A 19,730-nucleotide genomic window follows, 5' to 3' on the forward strand; every position below is an offset into this window, starting at 1 on the left:
GCGTTTCCATGTGCTGCTTTAGTTTGCCAGAAGCGGCTTAGTCATGCTGGCCACATGACCCAGAAGCTGTACACCGGCTCCCTCGGCCAATAAAGCAAGATGAGCGCCACAACCCCAGAGTCGGTCACGACTGGACCTAATGGTCAGAGGTCCCTTTACCTTTTATAATGTCATTATTATTATCCCCATTCTGCAGAATGCTGAGAGAACAGTAGTTTCTTGGTAAGTTGATGGCTGAGGGGCAATTTGAACTGGGGCCAGACAAGCCTTTAGTCTCTGTCAGCTCAAGGCAGCTTTCTGTTTTTTTACACTCATCGTAAAATCATCATGTTTAGGAACCCTACTTTCAGCCACCCTTAGACTCAGCGACTGCTGTTTTAGGATCAGCTTTGTTTACCTGAATGTTTCAAAATGTGACTGCAGGAAGCAGCTAATTAGACATATTCTCTATAAGTAATCTCAAGTTACTGAAAATATAATATAAGTGATTATTTCTTTTCTTTTTTGAAACACACACACACAATTCAATTTTGGGAATACACTGGTATGAACAGCAACTGCTTTCAAAATAATATCCTTCCATGAAGGATGCTTCTCCTCATCCTGCAAATGACAAAACAGCACATCATCCTGCAGAATTATTAGAAAATGGCAATGATGAGATTCTGCTTCCAGATATATCACGAGTGAGCCAAAAAGGAAGCACAGCTTGGGTCGCTCTTAAATCAGCCTAAATGATTGCGTGAGACGACTGGGGCAAGTTGTCAGCTTAGGCTCACAACAATCAAGTGGGCCACAGCAGTTTACTACACTTGAAGATCTGAAGTGGGAAACTTACAATTATTTTCCAATATGCACTTTTCAGAGCTTTCTTGCTTTGATTCACAGAAGACAACACAAGTTTTGATTAGCACGGGGGGGGGGGGGTGGAAGCCAGCCACCCTCCAGCTCTTGTTGCACTACATCTCTCATCAGCCCCAGTCAGCACGGCCAATGGTCAGGAATGATGGGAGTTGTAGTCTGGCAATAAATAGCAATAATGTTATTATGTTCACTCCTGTGCTTGGTGCTGGCAGACAAGCTGGGCTGAGGGCCAAGCTGGATGTTACACAGCAGATGCATATGAGAATCTTCCAGACTTGGGGTATTGTTTTGTTTCGTTAAAAAGAAAAATAAAGGTAGCTTCAGGACACGGAGAATAGCAACAATGAGCCCAGCACTATGGTGTAGCATCCACAGGCATCTGCCAGGATCTCACTGCCCTGGCAGGGGCCACCAACAATGGCTGCCCAAGACCCAACCCTTTAAATGTTTTTCCCCTAAGCTGTTACTATTTCAATTTATCAAATCTTCCCCATCATAACACAGCTCCAGGGGGTTGTGTAAAATTTAAATGGCGTTTGGCTGGTGCTGAACAGAGGAATGCACTGGAACCAGGTATGCTACCTAAGGGCCCCACTTTTGTAGGCGGCTGCCCTCTGCACCAGCACTAGGTTCCTAATCCAAATCCTACCCCCCACTTGATATGTACTATATTTATTCTTAATTGCAATAAATCAGATAGTGGATCTCATAAAAAAGAGCATGTGTAGTGTGGTGTCTATAATGTTGGACTAGGACATGGGAAACCAGGAATCAAATCCTTACTTAGCCATGAAGCTCACTGGGTGCTAGGCAGCAACCCTCAGCCTAACCTACCTCACAGGGTTGTGGTGAAGATAATAATATGGGTAGGAAGCGAACAGTGTGTGCCAGCTTGGGCTCTTTGGAGGAAAGGTGGGCTATCAATGTCGTAGATAATATAAATGATGCAGTAATAAAATTAATAATAAAATTCTGTGCAGTTGTTCAGTATGTAACAGTCTGCCAGGCAACTGTGCCACCCCCAGTTTGAACACACTGCCTTCTTACCTTCTGCAGACTGTCTTAAATTTTCAACAAAATCTTCAGGTGAATTCTTCTGACTGCACAGGTAAGCTACTATTCCAGTGAGTTCCGGATGGGGGGAACCCCCCCCCCCTGCTATTAGGTATTTGGGTTCCAAACCATTTAAGGCTTCAAAGGTAAGTAAGGTAAAGGTAAAGGGACCCCTGACCATTAGGTCCAGTCATGGCTGACTCTGGGGTCGCGGTTCTCATCTCGCTTTATTGGCCGAGGGAGCCGGCGTACAGCATGTGGCCAGCATGACTAAGCCACTTCTGGCGAACCAGAGCAGCGCACGGAAACGCTGTTTACCTTCCCGCTGGAGCGGTACCTATTTATCTACTTGCACTTTGACATGCCTTCATTAATGCCTAATGAATAGGAAGGAGCAGGCAGTGTACATTCCAAGAACCAGGAGGGACCACTAGGGAATGGAGGGAACCCTCTGTTCAAAGGCAGGACAACCCACTCGCCAGTTCTGATATATTCATTTCATTATATAGTCCTCAGTGACGCGCTACAAGCTGTACCACAAAAAGATGGAGCAGAAAGAGACTCTCACAAGCCAAGTCTCTAGTGCACAGGTAGCCAATCCATAGGACACACCTAACCCTTCCTCTTGTACTGTGTGACCTGCTAGTTGCTCACTAGTTGCCTCTATGATTTGGTGTTATGTCCAAACTTGGGAACAGTGGCTTATTTTGCTCCAAAGATATCATGATCTGAAGCCAAGCTTCATTCTTGGCTTAACTATAGTGGTTTGGTTGAGCAAAACAAACAATGATCGACCAGCAGGGCACAACGCTAAGCCAAATTTCATGGCTTGTTGTTCCTGTTTGTGGAGCGGGGGGGGGGGGGGGAGTGAAGTGGAGGCAATCTGTGCATTCACACTAAACCATTAGCCATAGCTTATCATTACATGCAAACTCTCTCAAAATTACAAAATAGTCATACAGTGATACCTCAGGTTAAGTACTTAATTTGTTCCAGAGGTCCGTTCTTAACCTGAAACTGTTCTTAACCCGAAGCATCACTTTAGCTAATGGGGCCTTCTGCTGCTGTCGCGCCGCTGGAGCACGATTTCTGTTCTCATCCTGAAGCAAAGTTCTTAACCTGAAGCACTATTTCTGGGTTAGCGGAGTCTGTAACCCGAAGCATATGTAACCAGAAGCGTATGTAACCTGAGGTAGCACTGTATTCTCTCTTTCTTTCTCTTAGCTGGCAGTCCTGGCTAAAGAAACTCCAGTACGTCTCCTTATCTGCAGAATAATCTTCACCAATACTGGTGTATTGTGCAAGCTTCCATGGCATGCCTGCCTCACCCCACACCAGACATTAACTTTTAACAAAAGTGATGCAAATACGATCAATGCACCTAGTCCTGCCCAAAGCAAACAGCCAAGAGGACAAGCTTCTCAAAAGAAACAGTTTGGAAAAGAGGACTTGCTGGTGGCATGTGAATTGATCTGTCTGCACTATTCACTTGGAAGGTTTCTCATCGGCTACATGTTGCGCTATCATTATCCTATACGCAGAACCTAAATATCCCCCATCACAATGCACAGCAGGCAGGGGGCCCAGCCCTTCAAGAGGCAATGATCAAATCAAAAATGCATGTGGCAGAGGGTTGCATTTGATTAGCTAAAGCACGGGGTGTGTAAAGGGTAATAGGAGGGTGCTGAAACAAGCTTTCCTGTGTTTTAAGTATAATGCCATTTCAATTATATATAAAGATTTTTTCAGAACCAGTTCTGGCCACAGCCCAATTATGTGCTGAATCAACCCAATGTGTCTGGTAGGTGCTAGTATAGAACACGATTATTCAGATTTTAAAATTTAATTTTTATTTTAGATGTTTTAAAATGTCGTGGGTTTGGGTTTTTGTGGGGTTTTTTTTGTTATTCCCCCCCCCCCTTGCTCCCATTATGTGTTGCATGGCAATAGCTCTATGTAGCATTTGACTTGCAAGATCAGGTTTAAGGTGCTGGTTTTAACCTTTAAAGCCCTATAAGGCCTAGGACCCTTGTACCTATGGGACCGCCTCTTCTGGTATGCCCCACGGAGGACCTTATAGTCTGCTAACAACCACACCTTGAAGATCCCGGGCCCCAGGGAAATTAGACTGGCCTTGACTAGAGCCAGGGCCATTTTGGCTGTGGCCCCAGCCTGGTGGAACACTCTCCCACAAGAGACCAGGGCAGGATACAAATAAATTATTATTATTATTATTATTATTATTATTATTATTATTATTATTATTCTAGACAGCCACTACTAAGACTGTGGCTGCCACCATATTGGATCCCACAGATCTACACATTCAATTTGAAACAAGCGCATATGCATGCAACATGATAATGTGAATGCTCCCTCGGCGGTCCTTCCTTTGTGGATGCAATGCTGCTGTGACAAACCCCACCTATGTATATCCATGCCACAGGGCTGGTGCTCCTTGCCTACACACGTTCAGCAGCATAACCTTGACACACAGCCCACAAACATGGATAGCCTCTATGCTGGTGTCACACTAAATGTGTGCAGGCAGTGTGATGTAAGGTGTAACCCTGTTTCCCATGAATTTGTATTTAGAGTGTGCCAGTTCTAGGAGCAGCTTCCCCCACCCCTCCATCCCATAATGCAACATCTCCCGGTACGGCTGAGAGAGAGCCCTGTGTGAAATCCTGGAGAGTCCACCCTGGCTCATGTCAGAACGACATCTTCCATCATTCCTGATCACTGGCCATGCTAACTAGGACTGACGGAACTGGTGGGAGTCCAACAAAACTGAAGGGTACCATGTTGGCTACCTGTCTCTTATTTGAAGCAGGGGTGGGATTTTAGGCATACCAGCCTACCTAGTTATTATTTAGGTGCAGGGATTTGACCATTTACTTGTTTTAAGGGAAAACTATATAAATATACAAAAAAAATGACATTTCAGTTACTTTTTAAAAAATTATAGCCAAAAGATCGTATCATACACACAGCATGCGTCAGTTTTCAGTTTTTGTTACTCAAAGAATCATAGAATTGTAGAGTTGGAAGGGACCCCAAGGGTCATCTAGTCCAGCCCCCTGCTATACAGGAACCTCAGCTAAAGCATTCATGACAGATGACCATCCAACCTCTGCTTAAAAGCCTCCAAGGAAGGAGAGAGCAAAACCTTGCAAAGGAGTCTCTGTTCCACTGTCAAAAGTCTCACTGTCAGAAAGTTCTTCCTGATGTTTAGTCAGAAGCTCCTGTCTTGTAACTTGAAGAAGCCATTGGTTTGTGTCCTACCCTCCAGAGCAGGAGAAAACAAGCTTGCTCCACCTTCCATATTTGAAGATGGCTATCATATCTCCTCTCAGTCTCCTCTTTTCCAGGCTAAACATACCCAGCTCCCTCAACCATTCCTCATAAGGCTTGCTTTCCAGACCCTTGATCATCTTGGTTGCCCTCCTCTGCACACGTTCCAGCTTGTCAACATCCTTCTTATATTGTGGTGCCCAGAATTGGACACAGTATTCCAGGTGTGGTCTGACCAAGGCAGAATAAAGGGATACCATTACTTTTCTTGATCTGGACACTATACGTCTGTTAACGCAGCCTAGAATAGCATTAGCTGCAAAAAATAATGTTTCTTTGGCTTGCTTCTTGGCCTGTGTGTGGAATGCTGAATGAAGGGCCATGAGGAAAATGACCCTACCTTCTTCATGAGTCAGAATTCCAACTGATTCAGACCAAGCAAGCGGTGTAGTTGTTTCACTGAAGCCCCAAACTACGTTCCCATTGTCCCGAATGGGGAAAGAAGCGCAGCAGAGGTGCACGTTTAACTGCCTGACATCTCTTCACATGACTAACATGTGAAGGAGGCTCTTAGAAGGCAACTTGGTGAGTTCAACTCCAGCAGTTCTTACTCAAATAAAGCCATCACTATGATTAATGGCATTCTCAAATGCCCTGCTTTACAATTCATATCTCCTTTCTCTTCAGAACAGCCCTGTGAGGGCCAATGACCTTCACAGCTGTGCTGAGATGTGTCCCTGAAAATAGTGCTCTATGCACTATGCCACAACTCCTGCGATGAGCGTGGCACTCCACAGGGTTCACTAACCCACCCCCCCCAGCCTTCTTCCCTGAAATAGAAAGTTTTGCTGCTGGATTCAAATCTCAGGCGAAGGGAAGCTGAGGTGGGGGAAGAGCGGAATAAGGACAGCCTTGCTCACATCTGTGTGTTCAGGTGTTAAATTGCACGGAACAATAAAATCTGCGAAGTTAAAAGCAGTTGGATATCTTCCTGCACTCAGAGAGAGCAAGTTTCCACCTTAAATACATTAAATTGTACAGCAGCAGCAGCAGCAGCAAAGGTGGTCAATGCAATTAAATTCAAAACCTGAATGTATTGAACTTTTCTGCAATTATACATGGGTCATCTCTGGACAATATGTTGGCCATCTGGTAGCATCTGTGCTGTTCCCACTAATAGAGTTCCTGCTGTGGCTCCAGGCCATGACAGGCGCGCTAAGCGGGTCACATGTTGTGTCTTTCAGCCATATTTAGGTCACAGGGTGTCCCTCCCTCCCTTTATTTTTGGAGGGGGCAGATAGGAACAGTCTAGCTGCTCACAAAGGCAAGGGGCACGAAGAACCCTTTAATGCAGGTACTCAGTGTCCATAAAAAGAAGCACGCACACAAACACACACCAATTGCCGCTCGATCCGTGATGCACAAACAGAAGGCAGGGAGCTGGATATGCTGAAAACTGTACGGAAACGCTATAAGCCTGCAAATACCGAACCACTCCCTATTAAAAATAAATAGACGTACAAATAAAGAACCTGCCCATGATGCCGAAACAATACCCTACACAAACACTGTGTAATAGAATGAAATAACATTACCCTCCCATCTCCCTCTCTTTCTCCCCTCTCTTTTCGCCCAACTGCATGATACCTAGAGCAATGTGTCCCATACAAAAAGTAAAAGAACTGTAAAAAAAAGGACTATGAATAAAAAACGGAGATGCTGTACATATTCTTCGCTGTTTGTTTTGGAACACAAAAAAATCTTCAGTAAAAACTAATTAGAAAGTAAATAAATAAGCTGTTCCCTATTCTGTTGTGCAAAATTAGAGCCCTCCTCCTCACACACACCCAGCTCATATTCCCTCTGTGAGTGCTTAGCTGGCCTGTAAGTGAACAGGAAAGAAAGTGATACCTAAAATAACAAGCTCTTCCACCTCCACCCAAATTTAACTCTCCCCCCACCCCCGACACGTATAACTTTAGAAAGAAAGAATACATGTATTCAAATCAGGACACCTTCCTATATTTCAGGCCCAGATAGATGTCCCTCCTTAATGATGCTGATACACTTCAGTGGTGGAAGAATAGAACCTCTGAGCCACTGCTTATATAGGAATTTGTTCTACTTGTCATTAAAGTAGGCCTGATGCAGATGCACGAACCTTGGGGAGAGCAGCGCCAGCTGCAGAATGAGCCCTTTGGGACAAGCAAACTTTCAAAGTGAATCGAGCTCAGGAACAACTGGTTCCATTTGTTTAAAGGAGAAGGTGTCTATGCCGCGTGCAAATTGGCTAGGTCCACTGACACTGATAAAGTCACCTCCTTCATTTTCCAGTCTAACAATGCAGAGTGCAGTGGTACCTCGGGTTACATACGCTTCAGGTTACATACGCTTCAGGTTACAGACTCCGCTAACCCAGAAATAGTACTTTGGGTTACGAACTTTGCTTCAGGATGAGAACAGAAATCGTGCTCCGGCGGTGCAACGGCAGCAGGAGGCCCCATTAGCTAAAGTGGTGCTTCAGGTTAAGAACAGTTTCAGGTTCAGAACAGACCTCCAGAACAAATTAAGTTCTTAACCCGAGGTACCACTGTACTGATTGGTGTTTGTGACAAGCCCTCCCATGCTCAGAATTTGAGGGCGGAGGGGTTCTTAAAAAATGAGAGAGATGGGGGTGTTTTCTGGTGGGGGGCGTGCAACCACATAAACATTTAAATGGATAAACATCGAAATTGATAAATATGCCAGGAACTTGGGGCAGAGGATTAGGGGGGAAACCCCCTGCTTGTAGCATGTGGGGAAGGTGGTAGGACAAAAAGCAGGTGTGGGTCTGGAAGCACAGCACAAAAACAACAACAACTATTGGTGGTAGATATGTTGATCTTGGGCTAATGACTGCAACTGACAGATATCCATTGCATTCACACATTCCATTTTTAAAGGGAAGCACAAGGGCTTCACCCACACAGTGGTAAGCCATGACCTAAAACAAACCATGGTTTACTGTGAATGAGCTGCATTCCCGTGCACACTGCTCAATCATACCTGCCCCTCTTCCCCCTGTGCTGCATCAAGATGGAACAAAGCAGAGTGCAGCCTTAGTGCTATAGTATTTGTTGCAATAGTTTGTTTGAACCAAACCAAACCATGAACATTGGTCCACGTGCAATGCTAAGCCAGTGAATTTGTTTTTTTCCTCCAAGAGCAGCAAAGGGAGGAGAGAGGTGGATATGACTGAACTGCATGAAACAGAATGCTGCTTGTTCACAGTAATCCATAGTTTATGGTTTACTATTACATGAAAACCAGGTCAATGTATGAAGAAACACTTATTAGTCATTGCCACAGTGATAGATGAGAGAAAAACCTTCATTAACAATCCCTCCCATACCTGTCCGTCTACTCTAATTTTATTTTTTATATTTCACCTATGAAAAAGTTTTTTAAAAAATAAATAAATAAATCCCTGTGTTGTTTTCTGCAAAATAAGTTGAATAGGCTTTTAAAATACAGTGTACTCGCCTGTATCTTGACCAACATAAGCAATTTCAGTTTGACATCAATTAGCAAGTTGCTTTTACCCTTATAGACATATTTATAATGGAAAGGAGTGCATTTAGGCTTTAAGGTCCTGCCAACTAATCAATTTGATGAACTAATTGATAATAAATGTTAATTGACAACTAACAGCAGTCAATTAATTGCATTTCAAATGCAGCTCCAGGAAGCTGAGCTGAACATTATTTCACCTCAAGCTACTCAAATAATAGCTCACAGTGACTTTGAACAGGCTTCTGAGGTCAAAATTGGCACCCTCTCCTATTTGTTATTGGGAGATCATAGCACATGAGTTCGTAAAAACAGTGACATGTGCCTAAGCTCAGTTTGCAAAGTAATTTAAAGAGGGTGGGCACTTAATGGAACACCCCTCCATGCTCTCTCATAAATAAAGGTCGTGCAAGCCCTTTTCTCATGAAGACCTGTTATCACTTCCACTTATTCTCTTTGGGATGAATTGAGAGGTACAGGTCTCCAGTTAGAAAGGAGTATTTGTTTTTGTAAAGGTTTAGATGGATCAATAAACTATTGATGGGGGATAGGGCAAGAGTGGATCCTTTGATTTGTTTAGTTGTGTTGAGAGCAGGAGAATTCTGGGCAGTTCCTGGCCCACTCCAGACTGCTGACTACAACACAGTCCTGACCTTGCATTTATGGTGGCACTCAGTGGCAGGGGCGTGGCACACACCCTGGGGGCATGGCGCGCCATCTGCCGGGACGTGGTGCCCAGCGCAGGTGGTGGGACAGCCGCAATGGCACGCCACCAGGATCAGACTGCCAGGGGTGGTGCGCTCCCCCCCCCACCCCTCTTCCTCCGCCAGTGGTGGCACCTCCTATACTTCACAGCTTTGGAACTCTAACCATGAGGATGACTAGTGGTGTGTAGCCTCTAGCCACATGGTGCACGAACTGGTTGACATTCAAGAAAGCAGAAAATAGTTGCAATTACTCAGAAGAAGAGTGCCGAAAACCAGTTTTTATACCCAAAACTGTCTCTATCACGTGAATAGCTTTCCAAATCACAAGAAAGAAAGAAAGAAAGAAAGAAAGAAAGAAAGAAAGAAAGAAAGAAAGAAAGAAAGAAAGAAAGAAAGAAAGACTGATGGCCAATATACCGTAGTTGTACAGTGAAGAAGGGGGAAGATTATCAGCATGTCCCACCTTACAGTCTTCTCAGACAGCAAACAAATATATAAACTTTATGTTAAAGGTAAAGGGACCCCTGACCATTAGGTCCAGTTGCGGATGACTCTGGGGTTTTGGGGCTCATCTCGCTTTATTGGCTGAGGGAGCCAGCGTACAGCTTCAGAGTCATGTGGCCAGCATGACTAAGCTACTTCTGGCGAACCAGAGCAAGCGCACGGAAACGCTGTTTACCTTCTCGCTGGAGCTGTACCTATTTATCTACTTGCACTTTGACGGGCTTTCGAACTGCTAGGTGGGCAGGAGCTGGAACCGAGCAAAGGGAGCTCACCCCGTCGCGGGGATTCGAACTGCTGACCTTCTGATCGGCAAGCCCAAGAGGCTCAGTGGTTTAGACCACAGTAGCTCTAATTTATACAGGATGGGCATATGACTGAGCCTTTCACTATTACTGCCCTTCCTCCTCATACTACAGGGGTGGGAACCTTTTGGGCTCTACAGACCAGATCATTATTAAAGCTGGCCTGGTGGCCAAACTTGACAGGAGAGTGGGACTGACCACCTATCAATCACCTGACTTCACCAATTAAGGTGAGGACAACATGGAGGCAGTCAGTTAAAAAAAGGTTGAAAGGCAATGGAATTTTATGCCTGCGCTTAAAAGGAACAACCTTTCACTGGGAAAAGTTAAGGAGGTCATCAGGTCAGTGAAGATTAACCTGTGGCCCTCTAGATGTTGTTGGACTCTAGCTCTCATCAGCATGGCCGGGGGAATTAAAATCAGGAATATCTGGAGGGCTGCATGTCGCTACCCCCATAGCCCACCATATATATGTTGCCAGAGTGAAGTGAAGGGAGCAAGCAGATAACACACAACTTTACGACCCCAATTGCTGGTCTTCTGGTTACTTGAGGGAAAATTTATCACATACTAATTACAACTGTATGACACTTGTCATTTAGGGTAGGGTTGCCATACGTCCAGTATTCAGACCACGTAACCGGGGAAAATTTCGAAAACTTTATGCAAAACTTTAAAAAGCTCAACAACTTTTCTGTCTGGATTTTTTCACTTTTTGAAATATGCTAGGGATAAATATGGGCTGAGATCCTGAGCCTGCTCAATTGTAATAATTAACACCATCAAAAATAATAGTTACCTCAGAGAAAATATGTTTAGGATGTGTTAATATGAAATATTTTTCTCTCAGAAGGCTTCCCAGAAATTCATTTTGCCCGTTGTCTGGCCTTTCTCTCGCCCCCGCTTTTCCCCCCTTTTCTTGTTGTGGTGCCACCACTATCTATGACAGGAGGAAGGAAATAAGCTACACTGAGGCAATGTGAAATCGGTTGTTAGGGCTGGCCCTCGTGCTCGAAAATATATCAGAGATGAAATTAAATGCATGATTTGAGAGTGACCAAAAGTTGGAGATGATCCCTAGTAATATTGGATCATGCCACTGCTAATATATCCAAATTAATTAACAGAAAGTGAATCTGATTTATCAAACTACCATGCAGAACTCAATCAATGACTGTGCAATGGTAGGTTCTGCGCTGGATAATATTTCCTTTTAAATGTTTTCTAAAAATAAAAATAAATCTGCATCCGGAAGCTTCTCCAAAACATTCGTGCAGGAGTGCCCGTATTTGGTAGAAGCACCCAGGAGGAGGGAAAGTTTCTAAATGCGATGGGCTGCACTGTGTTGCGATGCCAAGGACATGTGTTCACGTCTGCTTCAAAACGGTGCCCCTGTGCATAGGTGACTGGTGTGCCTCTTGTTTTATATGGAGCCATTTCCTGTGTCGTTTCCACCCATTTAGTGCAATGTCTGAAGTAATTTGTTTTACGCCATGACACAGATCCTGCATTAAAGCGATCGCTGCCAGGAGTCCCCACGACTGTAAACTCTTTTTATGGACCAAATGTTTTGGGTCAACACTTATGACAAAAGCTCCTTGTACAGTATATTGCTCAGCAAAGTGTCCCGCCACTGCAGGCATTTAGTATTCGGTCTGCTGCTTAGGCTGCTATTGCAATCCAATGTTCCCGTTTGTTTAGTAAAGCAGCACTAATCAAAGATAATGCCCCTGGGCTGCCCATGCCTCATGGAGTTTTAGGACAAAGCCTAGAGCTGCCTTCGTTCTAAGCATAGGACACAACAGGGAAAGCCCAACCTCGCAAGATGTGCGGCAAGGCTCCTCCTGGTTCACTGGTGCACGGATTAACAAAGGGCTTTGCATGCCAAGGCTCTGTCAAGATGGTCGGAAAGCAGCAATAGGAGCGTATTTTCCCTTAAACACTCCTGCAGCATGCTGGCCCTAAATCAGCCTAGGCAGCTTGATGTGAATGAGCAGGGGCATGGGCTTCCCTGAGTTTGTTCCTAAAAGCAGCCACTTCCGCCTTGTCCTGTTTAAGTAGCAACATTGGTCTGTACATCTGCACTGTACATTTAAAGCAGTATCACACACCACTTAAAAAAGTCATGGCTTCCCTAGAATCATAGAGTTGGAATAGACCACAAGGGCCACCGAGTCCAACCCCCTGCCAAGCAGGAAACAAATATAAGTTTGTTGTGGTTGCTGAGAATTGTTAGGAGAAAGCCCCTACAATTCCCAGAGTGATTTAAACAACCAAGCCCTTTCCCCGGGTAACTCTGGGAGTGGTAGCTCTGTGAGGGAAATAAGGATCTCCACTCCTAATGACTCTCAGCACCCTTAACAGTTCATAGGTTTCCTTCCGGTTTAAAGTGGGGTGATACTGCTCTAAATGTGCAGTGCGGTTGGGGCCAATATGTTCTGGCAGCTGAGGTGAAATGCCCCATTGCCCCCATGATGGAGGAGGGCATGAGGAGGAGCCCTTGCCAGGCCTTGTGAGTCTCCTAGGCTGGACATAAAACACACAGAGCTTTGTTGCTGTTCCCTCTCTGCCCCTAGGGGTGGGGGAGACTGACAGCAAAGCTGGTCGGCGGAATATTAATTACTATTAATATTATATCCCACCTTTACCTCAAGGTGGTTCTCTTTATCTCCATTTTATCCTCACAACAACCCTGTGCAGTTGGTTAGGCTGAGAAACACTGACTGAATGTCACCCAGTGAGTTTCATGGCTGAGCAGCACCAATTAAAACAAATGCATTTCCCCCCTTAAAACACATTTATGGGAGCCTCGTTCATTGGTGGTTCCAGGCAACTGAGATCTCCCAAGCCATTTAGCTTTCGAATGTGTGTGCAACCAAACTCTTAAGCGCTGCTAACTCCATATCCAACCTCCATTTTGGCTCCATACTTGCTGTTACATCAAATCCTTCCCGCTCTATATTTTGGCATTCGTCCACCAACAGCTATTTCCCAGCGCAAACTACCCTTTCGCTTTTTTCTCTCCAGCTGCTTCCTAGCTACCCTCAGGCCTTGCTCAACGTCTTCTCCATTTCACAACCATGTGGCTCCTTTCTTTAGAAAAAAGCAACCCGTTAAAGGGAAAGTCACAGAGTGGAAACCAAATGAGGGACCAATGATGGGAAGGCTTGTGGAAAGCCTTGCCTTGCCCTAGTTATGACTAGTGCCCACTGGGACTGGTAGGGCAGAAGGCAGAGACAATTCCAGGCAGAGCCATCCCCAGATTGGTTGTAAGTAAGAAGTTAAGCGGGCAGGGGCTTGCGGAGGCGAGATTGTGAAGTTGGTAGGGCAGTCTCCACTGTGCCTCCCTTCCACCCTGGTAGAACAGCAGGAGTTTTAGCATAAGCAGTGTAAACGTAGACAAGAAGTACCTGTAGTAGTGATTACACAGTGATAGTAGCATTCCATTCATAACAGAAGCAAGCATCTGATTCTGTACACAAATGATTATGTATCCCACAGAGTGCCATACCTCTCTGTTAAGACATAGCTGCAGGCTTAAATTACAAAGAGGATTCTTTCCCCTGTGAAAGAGGCTTCGCATCTCCAAACTGAAGACTTTCATTTTGGGCAAGCTGCCAGAGGAGGGTGCTCTGCCGTTAGCCGAAAACCCTTCCAAGTAGGATAGACAGAACAAAGAGGAATCCTCTTTACCTTATTGTGACAAGTGCCTCTTTTTTTTCTCCCTGCCCCATTCTGTCACTTCCCTGTTCTTTTACAATGGCAGGACAATGATCTTGTCTAAATGATTTCACAGGCTTTTGTTCAGATGCTCTACTTTTAACATTTCAATTTTGTCATTTTGTTGTTACACAAAAGGTGCACTTCTACAGAATAATGTTGCCAGAATTATCTCAATGAGGAGTAATGGCTTTTAATGTTTTTCTTTAAAAAAAAAAATCGTTAACAACTACATTATCCGTGACCTGATCAACATCTTGGTCTATCTCTCCAGAAGGCCAACACAGAGCTTTGAATCTAATAAAAGCATCTGTTAACTGTAATCTCTCAACATTTTAACTGAGAAGGCTCAAGAATATCTATGAAGATATGGATGAGGTTAGTCAAAACTTTGTGGACTAAATTTTAAAAACAGCAATTTATTCGCTGACATATCTATTGTGCCAGCAATAACTGCACAAGTAGGTTTGGCTGTCCTGTTTCGGGAATCAACCCTAATGGAGGTTTTGAACTGGTGATCTGGAAGGTGTCTGGTGGGGTTTCAGCCTTTGCTAATGATATGGGCTTTAGGTAATAGGCCACACCAACCCAAGATACTTTCTACACCATTGAGTTATAACATTCTGATCCCTATAAAACACTGTCAGCTGAGGCTGGTCTGCTGATTAGAGGCACTTGGAGACTCTTCCTGCCTATGGACCATCTTCATCTTTATACTCCTCCCACACTGCCTTTGCTCTGCCTTGACTCTTCCACTGCATAGAAGCACGCCATGATCCTGACTGTCACTGTCCCTTCTTCTTAAATGGAGAGGGAGGGGAAATCCCCATTACAGAATTCAGACTCACTTAGCTTCACTTGTAGTTTGACCCTGATAAATAAATTTCACTGTGTTTAGTTGGGTTGCTCCCAGGGCTTAATACCACTGCACAGGATTGTAGCCTAGAGAGACAGAAAGGGTCATTTGTGACATACTGTACCTACACTGAACTTAAGCTATATGCAAGGGCTTAGATCGTTTACCTCTTTAGGAAGAAATGCATGAAGGTGATGCTGTGGGTGAAACCACAGAGCCTAGGACTTGCCGATCAGAAGGTCGGCGGTTTGAATCCCGCGACGGGGTGAGCTCCCGTTGCTCGGTCCCTGCTCCTGCCAACCTAGCAGTTCGAAAGCACGTCAAAGTGCAAGTAGATAAATAGGTACCGCTCCAGTGGGAAGGTAAACAGTGTTTCCGTGCGCTGCTCTGGTTCGCCATTAGTCTGGTTAGTCATGCTGGCCACATGACCCGGAAGCTGTACGCTGGCTCCCTCGGCCAATAAAGTGAGATGAGTGCCACAACCCCAGAGTCAGCCATGACTGGACCTAATGGTCAGGGGTCCCTTTACCTTTATCCTAATGAATGAGCAGAAGCTTTACAATATTACTTGCCATTTCAACAATATAAGGACTTTTTGGCAGGGCATCTGAGGGTAAATCCACTATGGCACAATAACCTGGAAGTGTTGGCTGCTGCTGGTTCCCTAAAACATACCCAACTATTAAGGTACTGCCTAAAACATTTTCTCCATAAGAACAGCTACAGAGCAATATGTCTGTTTTGAAATTTGCCTCAATTTAGTTATTTCTTCTTTGAGCATATTGGAGTCCAGTTACTTTAGAAGCATAAACATTTCTGCAAGTGCATAAGGGCAGGCTAAACACTGAAAGCACAGGCCCAGAGTTTACATTAGAGACAAAATTGACATAAAACAGATAAGAATGTTGAATATTATATTTTACTATATAATATTTGTGTACACACAAAAAAGGCACCACGCTGTAGTTCACATGGCCTCCAATAGGTGGCCAAACAACTGTAGCATGACAACAGCAGGCAGAGCAAGCGAGCTAAGCAGGCAAGTGGGCAGCATGAGTGGGCAGGCTGGCATAGCAAGTAAGCGAGTAGGCAAGCAGGTGGCCCAGGCAGGCCTTCCAAAGTTCCCCAGGTCATTGCCACTCCCACCCACCTGCCCACAACAGGGCGAGGGAATCCCAGGGTCTGAACAATCTAGGGTCCCAGCTAAGTGAGAAAGTGGTCAAGCAAAGCAGGTGAGCAGACAGCTGGGGAGCCAGGCCAGGCAGGCCTTCATGTGCTCTCTGCTGACTTGAAATGTAGCGAGGTCATTTCTCCCTGTTGCATTTCAAATCATATTTGCATGTTGTTGTACACATCAGTACAGTGGGATATGTCATTCCCTGTCCACACCAGAGGGCAAGGAGGAGGCAGGGATGTCCTTCCACAGCATGTGTGTGGGAAACACATCAAGATACACATTTCTCAATAAACCACAAGATAAATGTGGATTGTGCTCATCAGTGTGCATACACAGCTTCACAAACTAGATATGGAAATGCCCTGGATACAGAGAAAATGGGAGGGTGAGCACAGCTTTAGTTTATTTGCCAGTGGGCTAAGTGAGGAATGGCTATAATTTACCATTCAAAGAGAATAAAATTGTAGGGTAGGAAGGGTCATCTGGTCCAACCCCTGTAATGCAAGAATCTTTTGCCTAATATTGGACTGAAACCCACAATCCTGAGTTAAGAGTCTCAGTGTGGTGTAGTGGTTAAGAGCGGTTAAGAGCGGTAGTCTCGTAATCTGGGGAACCGGGTTCGCGTCTCCGCTCCTCCACATGCAGCTGCTGGGTGACCTTGGGCTAGACACACTTCTTTGAAGTCTCTCAGCCCCACTCACCTCACAGAGTGTTTGCTGTGGGGGAGGAAGGGAAAGGAGAATGTTAGCCGCTTTGAGACTCCTTAAAGGGAGTGACCGGAGGGATATCCAATCCAAACATTTCTTCTTCTTCATGCTCTACCGACAGAGCTATCCCAGGCTAACATAATCTGCAGCCTCCTCAGTATCAAAACATATGAATATGAAGCACTTTGAGGTATTTATTTTCAGCACACATTTATAAATTTTACTAGAATAGGATGTACATGCCCTGTGGCTGTTAGCGCGAGCCAGGTAATGAGGCCAAGAGTTGGAGACTTCAAGGTCAGGAGATTACCATCTCTCTCCTCTGGAGTTATAATCCAATAGATGTGCAGATCTGTGATCTGGCATCATACCACAAAGCTCACTCACTGTTATACTGCGAACACTCTTTGCCAGGGCTGGATTATAGGATGCAGAGGACTTGTGAACCGCATCCTGGAGTTCCCGTTCATGGGCACTCTTCATTCCCTAAGCAGGGAGGTCAATTTAGTTGAGGCCCAATGCTACTGAACATTCAGCATAATAGTTAATCTAGAGTGTTAAGCCTAAATTAAGTGTTAAACTGGGCATGTTTAGCCTGGAGAAGAGGAGGTTAAGGGGTGATATGATAGCCATGTTCAAATATATAAAAGGATGTCACATAGAGGAGGGAGAAAGGTTGTTTTCTGCTGCTCCAGAGAAGCGGACACGGAGCAATGGATCCAAACTACAAGAAAGAAGATTCCACCTAAACATTAGGAAGAACTTCCTGACAGTAAGAGCTGTTCGACAGTGGGATTTGCTGCCAAGGAGTGTGGTGGAGTCTCCTTCTTTGGAGGTCTTTAACCAGAGGCTTGACAACCATATGTCAGGAGTGCTCTGATGGTGTTTCCTGCTTGGCAGGGGGTTGGACTCGATGGCCCTTGTGGTCTATTCCAACTCTATGATTCTATGATTCTAAATAAATGTCAACAGATTTCAATTTACCTCAATCAGGGCTGTAGCTAGGGGGTGGTGAGGTGGGCTTCCGCCAGGGGCGCAGACGGTTGGGGGGGCACAAAATTGGCTTTAAAATATGTCCATAAATATAAATATGGATTACTGTCTCATAAGAAATGGTTTTAAATAGAGGGTGAATTGAATTGGGGGGGGGGGAGGAGAGGTGGAAAGAAGCGCTAATTTGTCTGTGGCTTGGGGGAGCAATCTGGCCGGTTCTGCCAGGGGCGCAAGATCACCTAGCTAAAGCTCTGACCACGATATGTTCCAGGTTAGGATCTGGCCCATGTAATGCTTATATTGGCCATAATATTTAAAAACCTTTGTGGTTTCTTCGAAAGGTTCACAACATTCAGGCCCCTGACCTGCCCCCGCCAGTACCATTACATCCTTTTCAAAGTTCATTCATCTCTGAAACATCTGAAGCCTAACTTTTTCCCATTTATAATGTACTGTCTTTGTTGATAACTTTTTTCCTAGTAATTCCATTATCGCAAATCACAGGGTTGCCAAATATTCAAGGATCAGGAGATCACGGGTTGACAAGTAGCAGATGTACATAAGAGGTTTTAAATGACATACATTTATCCCCCTCATCATTCCTGTCTCCTCCCCCCAACAACAACAACAAAATGTACCTATATTCACAAAGCCAGACGTAATTTGTACAAGGGGGTGTGGAGGGGGGTAATCTTTCCCGCTGCACCCTCCATTTGGACCATTTTTTATTCGCAGAAGAATCAAGAAAAAATTTAAAAAGGAGAATTCTAAGAGGTTTCATGCAAGCTGTTTCTGTTTAAGGACAGAAGTTTTCTGCTGAAATGCGAAGCATAATTGGGATGTCTTTGAGTGCAGCAAAAGCTGTAGGCAAACCAAACAGTTTCTTTGTAATACCACCACTGTAGGCTTGTTTGAAACACTATAGCATCTTCAGACTATAATTATCGCCTTTGTTGTTTTGTGGATTCAAAAGATAATAGAAGCTGTTTGTAAAAATTTACACACCACCAACATATCGCATAGGAAACAGAGACACAGCGGCATGGACCAAATATCCTTCTTTACAAAAAGCCCCCAAACCCTGGACTATTTGATTAAGATACATGTCCGGAGGGGTGGGGGGGCCGGGATCAGAAGCATCGCATATTATTTAGAGACAGAATTGAGTAAAAAGGCTTCAACTTACCTCGTTAAGTTTTGCTAGCCACAGAACAGATCCCACTAGCTCTGTGAGTCTCTGGCTATATTGCCTCAGTTGCAGTTACCTGCACGGTCCTAGAACGACAGAGAGAAAATATGAACAGAACACAATATATAAACAATGAGCAGTGGGAGAAAACAGATTCCTTAGCTGTGGTGTACATGAATCTGCCCTCCTTTCCACCTCTTCAAAGACAAACCGTTCCATCCAGTCCCTTCCACAGATGGATTGACAGCCGGATACGTACATCTGTGTGTATCTGTTGCACAGGTGTTACAGATTGCATTTGCCAGCTAGACAACCGGTAACTAGATTGCGTGAGGGTTGTTTTTTTCTTTTTCCAGGGCAGGGGGAAAAGATCACCTACAGTTGTTTGACAGAAAGAGAGAGGGTAGCCCTCACGGTGTTAATTTATCGGTTTACTCGTCTTCGCCACCTTGCTGTTTGGCTTCACCCTTTGAGGTGCAAAGAGAGGCAGATGTGGTATCTGGCAGGCTTTCAATATATATCTCCCTCCATCCCCCTCTCTCCTTAAGGTACACATAGGAGATTTCAGAGAGGAAAGTCTTATTTCCACCAGAAAGAACACAGCCGTTGGAATTAAAGATGCCCTTTGAACACAGAGAGGAATGCCGGCAATGTTTATGAGGGAAAACAATGACTGCTTTTGATACCTTTGTTTCAAATTAAAGAAGTCATGGTGGTCTACATACTACACATGATATAAATAAGTTTCTGTCAGTAATCAAGTACACTGTGTTTGTCTGAGCATTATGAAACAGTCGTTTAAGGTTCTTTGTCTG

At 44.6% G+C, this 19,730-nt stretch overlaps 1 protein-coding gene across 6 annotated transcripts in view; it reads right to left on the reverse strand.

Moving 5' to 3' along the window:
* The window catches only part of QTMAN (queuosine-tRNA mannosyltransferase), a 347,554-nt gene that overhangs the window by 76,165 nt on the left and 251,659 nt on the right, over window positions 1-19,730 (reverse strand). For all 6 annotated transcript variants that reach the window (XR_013394557.1, XR_013394552.1, XR_013394553.1 and 3 more), the window contains one exon: window positions 18,913-19,001. The gene's annotated coding sequence lies outside the window, so the exon portion shown is untranslated. The remainder of the gene's footprint in view (window positions 1-18,912; window positions 19,002-19,730) is intronic.

Source organism: Podarcis muralis, chromosome 1 (genome assembly GCF_964188315.1).
Source record: "Podarcis muralis chromosome 1, rPodMur119.hap1.1, whole genome shotgun sequence".
Taxonomy (NCBI): domain Eukaryota; kingdom Metazoa; phylum Chordata; class Lepidosauria; order Squamata; family Lacertidae; genus Podarcis; species Podarcis muralis.